This window comes from Thunnus thynnus, chromosome 1 (assembly GCF_963924715.1).
Source record: "Thunnus thynnus chromosome 1, fThuThy2.1, whole genome shotgun sequence".
Classification (NCBI taxonomy): Eukaryota; Metazoa; Chordata; class Actinopteri; order Scombriformes; family Scombridae; genus Thunnus; species Thunnus thynnus.
Window position 1 is genome coordinate 15,865,325 of NC_089517.1, and position 9,946 is coordinate 15,875,270.

Sequence of the window (9,946 nt, forward strand, 5' to 3'; positions counted from 1 at the left end):
TCAATTATGTTAGTTGAGAACCATGCCATCCAATATTCAGTGATTGATCATGTTATTTATAAGCCCACAGTAGGCCTATTTCTGCACCCTAGGCCCACTCAATGGCATATTTACTGCTGCTGCAAGAAGGAATGCATCTTCCAGGACCATGTAGATCTATTTGCAGAGAGTGAGGAGTGCCTCTTGGGATGCTTTAGGCTATCAAGAGCTGTCCTCATGGAGTTTTCCAATGATTAGGAAACTAGCACTGAAGAGCCATACCAGTAGGTCTAACTCTGTATCACCTCATGTGCACATTTTCTCCACCTTGAGCTTTTTAGCCACTGAGACATTTCAAAGGGGGCTAGGAGACAGGGTGGGCATATCACAGGCATCCATCAGCCATGTTCTCCTGCGAGTCATGGATGGAATAAATCAACTGGCCACACAATACATAAAATTCCCCTATAGAGCAGAAGAACAGGTCCCAGTCAAGAGAGGATTCTATTCCATTGTTGGTCTTGTTGGTCTACCTAACACCATAGGCACAATAGACTGCACACATGTTAAGGCATGCTCTCCAGATCCATTCCCATATCTCAACTGCAAGCAATACCACTCCATACATGGACAACTCATCTGTGACTCCCAGAACCACCTTCTGAATGTGGTCCCCTGCCTCCCAGGAGGTGCACACAACTCCTATATTTTACAAAAAAGTTCTGTGGGTATGCGCCTTAAAGCAGGAGCTGCTGGAGACACAAGGCTCACTGGTACACATCTTTGAGTAATTGTATATTCCAGCATGACCTGCTTTATTAGGAGTTGGAGGATATGCCCTGGCCTCCTGGTTGATGACACCACTCAGACTCACCAGAAGGTGTCCTTCAATTAGCAGCCTGCACGTACTCACTCCTCCATCAAGTGCACCACTGGCATCTTAAAAAGATGCTGGATGTGTTTGGACACAGCAGGTAGAAAGCTGCTTTATAGACTGGAGAAGATGTGTATAAAGAGAACAGCTGAGAAATTGTATTGTATTCTTATTAGATATAGATATATAGACAAGGCAAATTCTATCACAATTTTTTGCATTTTTGTAATCTTTGGGCATCTTTTTGACATTTTAGGTTTGTAGGATAATCATGGCCTGCTCATCAATGTCTTGCACAACATCACTGTGAAACGTGATGTACCACTTCCCCCTCTGCCACCACAACAACAAGAGGATGTGCATCCTCAACCACTCCAGGGACCAGACAACAAACTTGCTGTCTAAGTTCAACAGCAATTAATTGCTCGTTTGAAAAAAAAGGCTTTAAAATTTGTTTGACTTGTACAGTGTGATTATTTATAGCTTACAATTAATCTCAAGAAAGAAATGCATCAAAAAAATCAAACAGGTTTTAGCGCATATCTTCATTTTTTAAAATTTGTATTAATTTCTTCAAGTGTGTTAGAGATTGTGGCAAGTGTTGAGGCTATCTGTGAAAGCGTTTGGGCCATTCTCTCTTGGTTGTCCAGTACAGCATCTGAGATCAGACATGGGGCAGTTGAATGGGACCTGGGTGCACGCATGGAGGTACTGCTGCAGGAAGGTACTGGCTGTGAGGTGCCAGGTTCTGCCACAGAGGGTGGGTGCCTCAGCGGGGGTTCATCTGTAAATAAATGATGAAAATCAAACCATTGCAGTGACCTTTTATTTTTGGGGGTTTCAATTATGCAGTGTTTGGTCTACTAAATGTTTAAATTTTGAATACAAACTAAGCACTTAGGTAACACATGGACATGTTAAACAAATAGTAAAACTTATTCACAAAAACAATCAACTGCCTTTTACAGCTACAAGCTTTAGATAAAATGTACCAACATATTGTATTAATTCTGAAAAATCAGCTTACCTTCTGATTCTGAGATAGGAGATGGCCTAGGAGATGAAACCACTGATACAGGGCCCAGGTCTGTGTCCAAATGCTGAGCTGATGGCACACCCTAGAGTCCTGTCTCTCCAAAAATGGCTGCTATGCACTGGTCCAGCTCAGATAACTCTGGGCAAGCCTGTCCCCTTTGTCAGCTTCTCTCTTCTGTGTCTGGAAATATTTTTTTTTGGCCTCAGACTTGAGATTAAACTATTGTTTTTAACTTCATCAGTTGTGTGCCCTTCTCCGGATACAGTGTTCACTGAATGAGTAATAGCATCCCATGCATCTTTTTTTTTATTATTATTTTAGATCCACTATTGATGCTACTAAATATGACAGCTTGTTTGATGTTCACTTCCTGCAGCAGTACCTCCACTTCAGAAATATTAAGAGCTTTTTATGTCTGGAGTCCAGTGTTCCACCCTCTTCAGACTTTTGTTTGGTCATTCTTGACTAATCTCAACTTTTATTTTCAATTCCTGTGTGTGATTTCTATGTGCACACAGCCCTGCAGTCTCATGCCCTTTTGTGGAGACTGATGGGGCATTTACCTATGCAAATTGGGATCACCTGGCAGGTGCTTTCAATTTACAAGGACAACGGGATTCATCAATATAAGAACACAGGTGTGAACAATTTATGCGGTTTAAGAACACATCATGAATCTGATGTACGATTTTCTTAGGACCTTTCTCAAGAACACATTTAAGGAAAAACTTAGGAAGATATTAGTGAATGAGGCCCAACATTTTTTTATTTTTTTTTTTATTCAAGGACAGTCTCATTCAATCATGATATATGTGAAATACCAAATGATTTCATCTACAAGTCAATGGGTTTTGCATACACCAGGTCATGCATAGTTTCAACTTAAAAGCTAAAAAAAGTGAAGAGAAATAGAAGATATTAGCATGATGGTCAGTATAAGCAAAACATAAATCCATAATCCCATGTCTAGACAACTTCAGCGTTTTTAAAAGCACACGCAACAGATACGCTCTCATTTTAATCTATGCAGCTGTCTGCACTGGCTCCGTGCAGGCTCACATCTCAGCTGCGTCTCACGGGCGTAACCGCAGCCTGAAGTGTTCATTTACACGTAAAGTCTATTTTCCTCTGTCTTACGCGCGTCACTACAATCATGTGTACTGGGCTCTGAGCGCACTGCGCCTGAACACCTCCAGTGTAGACACACAGACGGAGCACTCGCTGCTCTGCTGACGTGCTGCTCACACTATGTTTGCTCTTAGACACGGGGTAAACCTTACACCAACGTGTCATCAGGGGATCTGACTCATCTCCAGTTCTTTATTTAGTCTCACGTGAAAGGGTTCATTCTTACTTCCTTTCGTTCCTTCTTTTCCGTTGACAAGGGTGGCCTTTCCTACTCTGTGAGGCTTAGAATGAAAAAACTGCTTGCATCAGATCAGCTTCAGAACTGTAGAGATTTCACTGACCTTTAGAAATGCAACAGGGGGAAGAAAGTACCCTGCCTTGAACTTCAAATGCACCATTTTGGCTCGTGCAGTTAAAGACTGTTTGTAAGTAGAACTGGTTCAGTAACATGTTGGTAAAATATACTGTTGCTTTACACTGTGACAGTATAGTATAAAATGACTTCAATTTTGGGAATAATATGAGATGGAAGCTGAATTACCCAAGTTTTGTGATCTAACAGAAAACTTCCTCTTTTTAAATGCAGACAAAATGCTGTAAATGTCTGTAAAATGCTCTGTAAGTAAAAGCACACAGTGCTGTCATCTGTAAAGTCTGTTCAGATACAAAAAAAAAACATTCCACTACAATTACAAAACATTAAATCTCAAAAAAGGCAGCAGTACCACACTTTTGGCAAAATTGGACTTAAGAGGACACAAAAGTCTCCAAAAACAGCCATGAGGGTCACACTTTCTGCTTTGAATTCTCCAACCTTTCACAGTGAAGCACACAAATGAGGTAACTGCATTATCCTTGTTTGCAGCTATATAGAGAATCTGTAATTTCCTATTTTGGAGGTGTAATGACAAAAGTATGACAAGGAGCATAATATTATTTATTATTTTATTCTAGCAAAAGCAGTATTATTAGTGGTCAATAGTAAAGTTAAGATTTTCTGAGAATATGCATTGGGGGAGGATACAGTAAGGAAATTTCTTCTGAAGAGGCTAAGCTTAAGGACAAGATTATGCCTTGGCTGTTATTGCTGAGATTGCTGTTGTAGGCAATTAAAATACCCTTAAAAAGACAGATAAAGGTTTTACAGCATTGCAAGAAAAAACCATAATGGTATTATAAGTAACTATAAAATTCCCAAAAAGTCTGCCTAAATATCACTTCAAAGATTTTTTTTTAAAAAGGCTAAAAATGCTGCAAAAAAAGAGAAAAGACAGAAATTGCATCAAACCTACGCCACAGCTGCAAACATCCCTGTGGTCCAGTGAGAAATGTAAACATGATGGAAAACTGAGGAGGTGGATTAAATGTGTCCTGTCTCTGCCAAGACAATTATCTCCCTCACCAGTAAAGATATCACAAGGCAGGGACTACTTTCCCAAAAACTAATGGTGTAAAATAAGACAAAGCTTGCTGGAAAAAGTCCCATGTGTATTAGTAATTCTCAGGATTGTGTTACAGAACCTTAATAGAGGGCACCAGACTCATAAATCTCTAGGACAATCAACAGGAAGCATCACTGACTGGCCAGCTAATCCAATTTCTTCTGTGTTTAATGTTTGGTGTGTCACCACGGTTATCCGTGGACACCATCTCGGCTACTCAGACTGTATTTAGGCAGAGACGGGCAAACAATCGCTGAGCTGCAAATAGAAATAAGTTATTCTAATGCTTTTATTCCTGTGGTAAACAGGCAGGGGGCTGAGCTTTTCACAAGCATTGGAGAGCTCCAGAGAATTGGGGAGATTTCTAGCCCTTTTTACAGAAGCTATTTGCAAGCACTGCTTACACACAGATCGCAAATGGTGGTTGCATCATGTTTCATAAATGATAATCGCCCACAAGTTGCAGAATAAATCTACGGGTCATACAGGGCTCTCACATTAACATGCACAGGTTGTGAGTATAGCGATTGTTTTGATAACTGAGACATGTCAAAATGAAAAAATTATCTCATGTTGCAAATTACAGTTGGCATGTTAGTAATTTAGTTAAACAGACCCCAGGTCCTCAGTTGACACTAATGTTCAGCACAGAATATTTACTAATGTGATAGAGGCTTATTTCAAAATCTGTTAAATTCAAAACATTGAGCCAAGTTTAACAGAGCACCAGTAATTCTTCCGTAACTCTGGAACATCATGGCATTTCATTGCTGATTCCAACCTGAAATGGCATTTATGGTATTTTAATCAATGAATTTGTCTTTGTTCTTAGAGACTGTGTGATGTTTTTGTTGGCTGTCCCTTTTATTCTTCAGTTTCTGAGTTGTCTAGAGCAGAAAAGGCATGGAATAGTGAATTTTGTCTACAGAAAAGTAAGTCCTGCAACATCAGTGTTAACTCAAATAAATTTGTCATCACCTGTTACAGCTACCTCTCCTCATCTCACCAACTTCAAGTGAAGTTTTGACACCAGTAGAGTCAAGGTTTCATCACTACTTGAAAGTTATGAAGAAGCCGTAAGGAGTCGAGAAAGACTCAGTTTCATGTCCATCGTGCTCATCTTGCTACAGGGATAGACAGACACTGCTATCTCATCTCAACTTAGCTGTAAGTCAGGATGGCCTGTCAAATTTTGGAACCAATGTTCGCTCAGGACCCTCCTTAGAGACCCACCTGAAGTTATGTAGAGTTTGTTACCCTACTGTAGGTCAAAGTGCTAATCTTTGCAATAAGCTGCCGAGTCTTTCACTGAAATGAAAAATTGCATATACACAACTAAAAATACATTTTTTTATGAATCTGCACTGTATATTCACCAGGGCAATATAGAAGGAGATGTAAAAGAGGGACGGAAAGAGAAAAGCAGAGAGATAGAGACAAGTATTTATTGAAAAACTTGTGCAGCACTGTCTTCACTAATATCAGCGACCATGACTGGTAGTTATTCATCCACAGTCATTTTGAGATGAACTGTTTAAAAGTTTATCTAAAAATAATATGAGGCTTCCGCTGTCTGAGTTAGTCATATAAAGTGTGTATCTTCCACAGTTACAGTCTTTTTAGTAAAAAAATCCCTCTTTGTGTCTCTACAGCTGCAGTGGAAGAATAGTAACAAAAAGAGGGGCTTTGGCACCAAAAAGACAGCAACTTTGAAAGATCTTGAATTGATTTGACTAATTTGGACAGCTGAAGCCTCATATTAGCTTAAATAAACTTTCAAATGCACCTTTGCACAGAGTGAGGGCAGTGGATTGTGTCCCCATCACTTACATTGAAAGTGCATTATGAAGTGATCTTTTAATGGTCAGTATCAGCAGAATGAATGATTATAGCAAGAAAAACGTGTCGATGTTCATTTGGGCACGTGACTGTTCTTTTAGGACAGACTTGAAAAATTGTGAACCTATACTTTAAACCCCATCTGACAGGCTGCCAGTAGGTGCTATCAACTTTGTTGATGATATTAACCAAACTTTAATGTATTGGATTTGTACAAAGCACATTTCTTTTGATCTGTAGACTGTATGTGATGCATGGCTGTTAGGTTACATACTGTAGAAACGTTGGTGATTTGTGTTTATTCATTAATGGATCCATGCAATGTGTTGTAGACTAATACTATATAATATCATCAAGTAAAGGTTTTGCCTAACCACAAGTTAAAGGTCCAGCGTGTAATATGTGTGGTATTTAGCGGCCTCTAACGGTGAGGTTCTAGATTGAAGCACTCCGCCACTCACCCCTCACCTCCCTAAGACTTTGGAGAGATTCCAGAAGCTATGGTAGCCTTCAAGGACAAGAAGCTATTTGCTGAAAATGTCATCGTCCACGACAACTTCGAGCATTTCTAACAAGTCAAGCGATGAGGTGAAGATGTATTTAATTATTTAGTCTATAATACCATAGGTTATAGCTCACAAATAAGATAGCAGTTGTGAGTGTTTTATTGTTTTGGTAATACAAGCTAACATTAGCAACGTCATGCTAAACAAAACTTACGTTATTTTATTCTAACGTTAGGCATTATTGATAGCGAGATAGCGTTGACAGGATAACATTACATATTTTATTATCCGTTTGCAGAGTCAAGTACCGGAGGTTAGAGGAGGAGGAAGAGGGCGAGAAAGAGGGCGAGTTAGCGGTGCTGCTGCAGGCAGGGCCGGGCGATGGAGGAGAGCAAACACCGGCACCGCAGAAGCAGGGGAAGAGGCTGGAAACCCTCCAAAGGGACCGAAGCAACTGAGGTTTGTGACGTTATTTATACAATTATTTTATCATATTCCTACCCGTTCTGCACGATATTAAAAATGCCAATACAACACAAAGTGGTATTTACATAGCAGATCTGTGCTTTACATCACTGTAGTCTGTATAGTTTGATGTGTTATCAGTGTAATGTGAGTCAGTAGCCCCTTTTACACAGCCCGTTCAAGGCGGGAATACTGTGCCTGTAATCCGCCTCGCTGTTCTGTTTAGCCCGTATTCAGACCAAATCAGGCGGTGCAGCGCACAGCTGCAGGGTTGAAGAGGTGTGTGGGTGTGTTTGTGCTTTAGAAGCTAACCGCTGTGAAACAATCAGAAAATAACGTTTATCGATTTGGTTCACCAGCTTCCCCACTAACATTACTAGCGCCACCTCTCTTCATTCACCCTCTAGCTCACTCGACCACAGCTGCTCTCTCTCTCTCTTTCTCTCGTCTTTTTAAAATAAGTCGGGAAGCCGACAGAAAAGTCTAACTTTACTTTTACCATTATCAAATGAAGAGAAATGACCTCCCCTTGGATCCTCTTTACGGCTATAATGCGGGTTCTCTGTATAAAAGAGGCAACTCAAAACATCAGCAACACTACTGAATGATGATATAAATACTATATAGGAACAATATCGAGCAGCAATATTTTGACTTTTTTAAAAAATCATGTTATTGCTGTAGACATGTTTGGGAACACTGGACAGCCTACAATCCATATTCTGCACTACCATTACCATATTTCCAACATATGAAACTTATAACCAATTAAGCCTTATATGTGTTTTTCCTGTGTTTTATTTTTTCAGAAACTTCTTGAAGAGATGACCTTGGAGGAGCACAGGCAGCTCACCAGTGAACTGCTTCAGAGGCAGCCAGGGTTCATTTTTGATGCCTTGAGGATGCATCAGTGCAGGCATGGTGTCCCACCATTTGCTGGAGTGCCAGGGGTACCATGGTGTACTTGTAGTAACTGTACAGACATGCCTACGGACCGGGAGAGGAAATGCTGTGGCCAGTACCCTGCAGATTGTGTAATAATTATACTTGACTGTACTGTCTTGAAAATGCTTTTTATGCATTCACAGGCGGTACTGGGAGGACATTATGGTATTTGGCCAAACCAGAAAGCCTGGGGATGACAACCGGGAGTACCGTTATGCTGCCTATAGACATTTCATCTATCGACAGCATGGCTCTTTAGGCCAGGGAAACTGACTTGTCATCCCCAGTTGCTGTGTTTGGAGGATCAGGGACAAGTTCCCTGGTCCTCCAAAGACATCACACTGGTTTCACACGTGGCCCCTGAGTTTCCGTCCAGGTCCTCTGGAACGTCCACACAGTATCTCAGGTACTCACACACCTGCCTGTTCATCATCAAGGCATCTAATCATCTCATATTTATTTGTTACATTTCTGATATTTTATTTATTTTATACTTGTTCTATACATTTTCTATATTTTCTGGAAACTTTTTGTTTATATATTCACATTTGTTCAACTTAAATGTGCAAGTTTACCAAATAAAAGATATTCATCAGATGTGCTGTGATAACTGCAATGATAAACATATTAATATACACTTATACAATGACAGTATTTCCCTGCAGTCAGTATATTGTCATTACCACTTCCACCATTAATTTATATTGTCATTATTTATATTTATGAAGCAACATAAAACAGTAGTGAAGTTGGAATACCACTGATCCTCAGAACAGGGCACTGTAGTACATATTATGGATTAATTTTCATTGCCACTTCAGGTTATGTTAACTGTAATTCACTAGTTTGAACTATAAATAAAAATATAAAAAAACAACACTAAGAATAATGACATTTGTAATAAAAATATCTTTTATTTAACAGAAACATTTTTGGACATCCTTTTCAATCTGGACAATAAAAGGATAACATAAACATGCAGCTTTTAGTGTTCAAACAAACATTTTGACAGCTTATTCTGTGTTCTTCAGAGTTGATTCTGATAAAGACAGAATAATCTATCAAATCATTAGTCTGTTTGATCACTAAAAGCAGCGTGATTAAACTTATCCGATCACCTTCCAGCAGTCAAATTGCTGCACATATAATAGCTGACAAGGGTCAGACTAAAACAACACCAAAGGTATTCGATTTACTGCTCTGGATGAAGATGCTCTCATGGCAGGAACGACACCCATGATTCACTGGCACTGCTGTTCCTCATCTGCTCCAGCAGCTGTGTGTAGAGCAGCAGCTGCATGGAAAACGGCTTCTGTGGAAGACAGTACCATTACGCATAGAGATAATTTAGTATTTCATACATTTTATAAAGTTGTACATGTGAAAATAGTGCTATTTAACCAAGAGTAGGACTTACAGCGTAAGTTAATATGCTACAAACAAATGTGTATCACTTACCTAGACCTCTCCTGACTTGGTCTGCAATACTTCTGATATGGCGGGTGTGAATGTCACAGACATGGTGAATAATGCCAACCCATAGTGCCTGAGAAAAATAAAACAGCACAAATGAATGAACTTACTATTATAAATCATCTATCTATCTATCTATCTATCTATCTATCTATCTATTTATTTAATGTGCTCACCAGAAACTGTTCAACCTTATTCCATGCAGATTTTCATCCCAACAACAGACTAGATCAGATTATTTAATTGATTAAGTAGATAT

At 39.5% G+C, this 9,946-nt stretch overlaps 2 long non-coding RNA genes across 3 annotated transcripts; one reads left to right on the forward strand and one right to left on the reverse strand.

Moving 5' to 3' along the window:
- Positions 1-1,053: 1,053 nt before the first annotated feature.
- On the reverse strand, positions 1,054-2,460 carry LOC137189398 (uncharacterized). Its single transcript, XR_010929628.1, has 2 exons — positions 1,881-2,460; positions 1,054-1,637 (listed from the first exon to the last, which is right to left on the reverse strand). It is a non-coding gene; the product is annotated as an uncharacterized lncRNA (long non-coding RNA).
- A 4,233-nt stretch (positions 2,461-6,693) lies between these two features.
- Positions 6,694-8,305, forward strand: LOC137189404 (uncharacterized). Of its 2 annotated transcripts, none has more exons than XR_010929629.1 (3): positions 6,694-6,886; positions 7,103-7,263; positions 8,079-8,305. It is a non-coding gene; the product is annotated as an uncharacterized lncRNA (long non-coding RNA). The 2 variants fall into 2 exon arrangements; XR_010929630.1 differs by having other exon boundaries at positions 8,092-8,305.
- Positions 8,306-9,946: the final 1,641 nt, after the last annotated feature.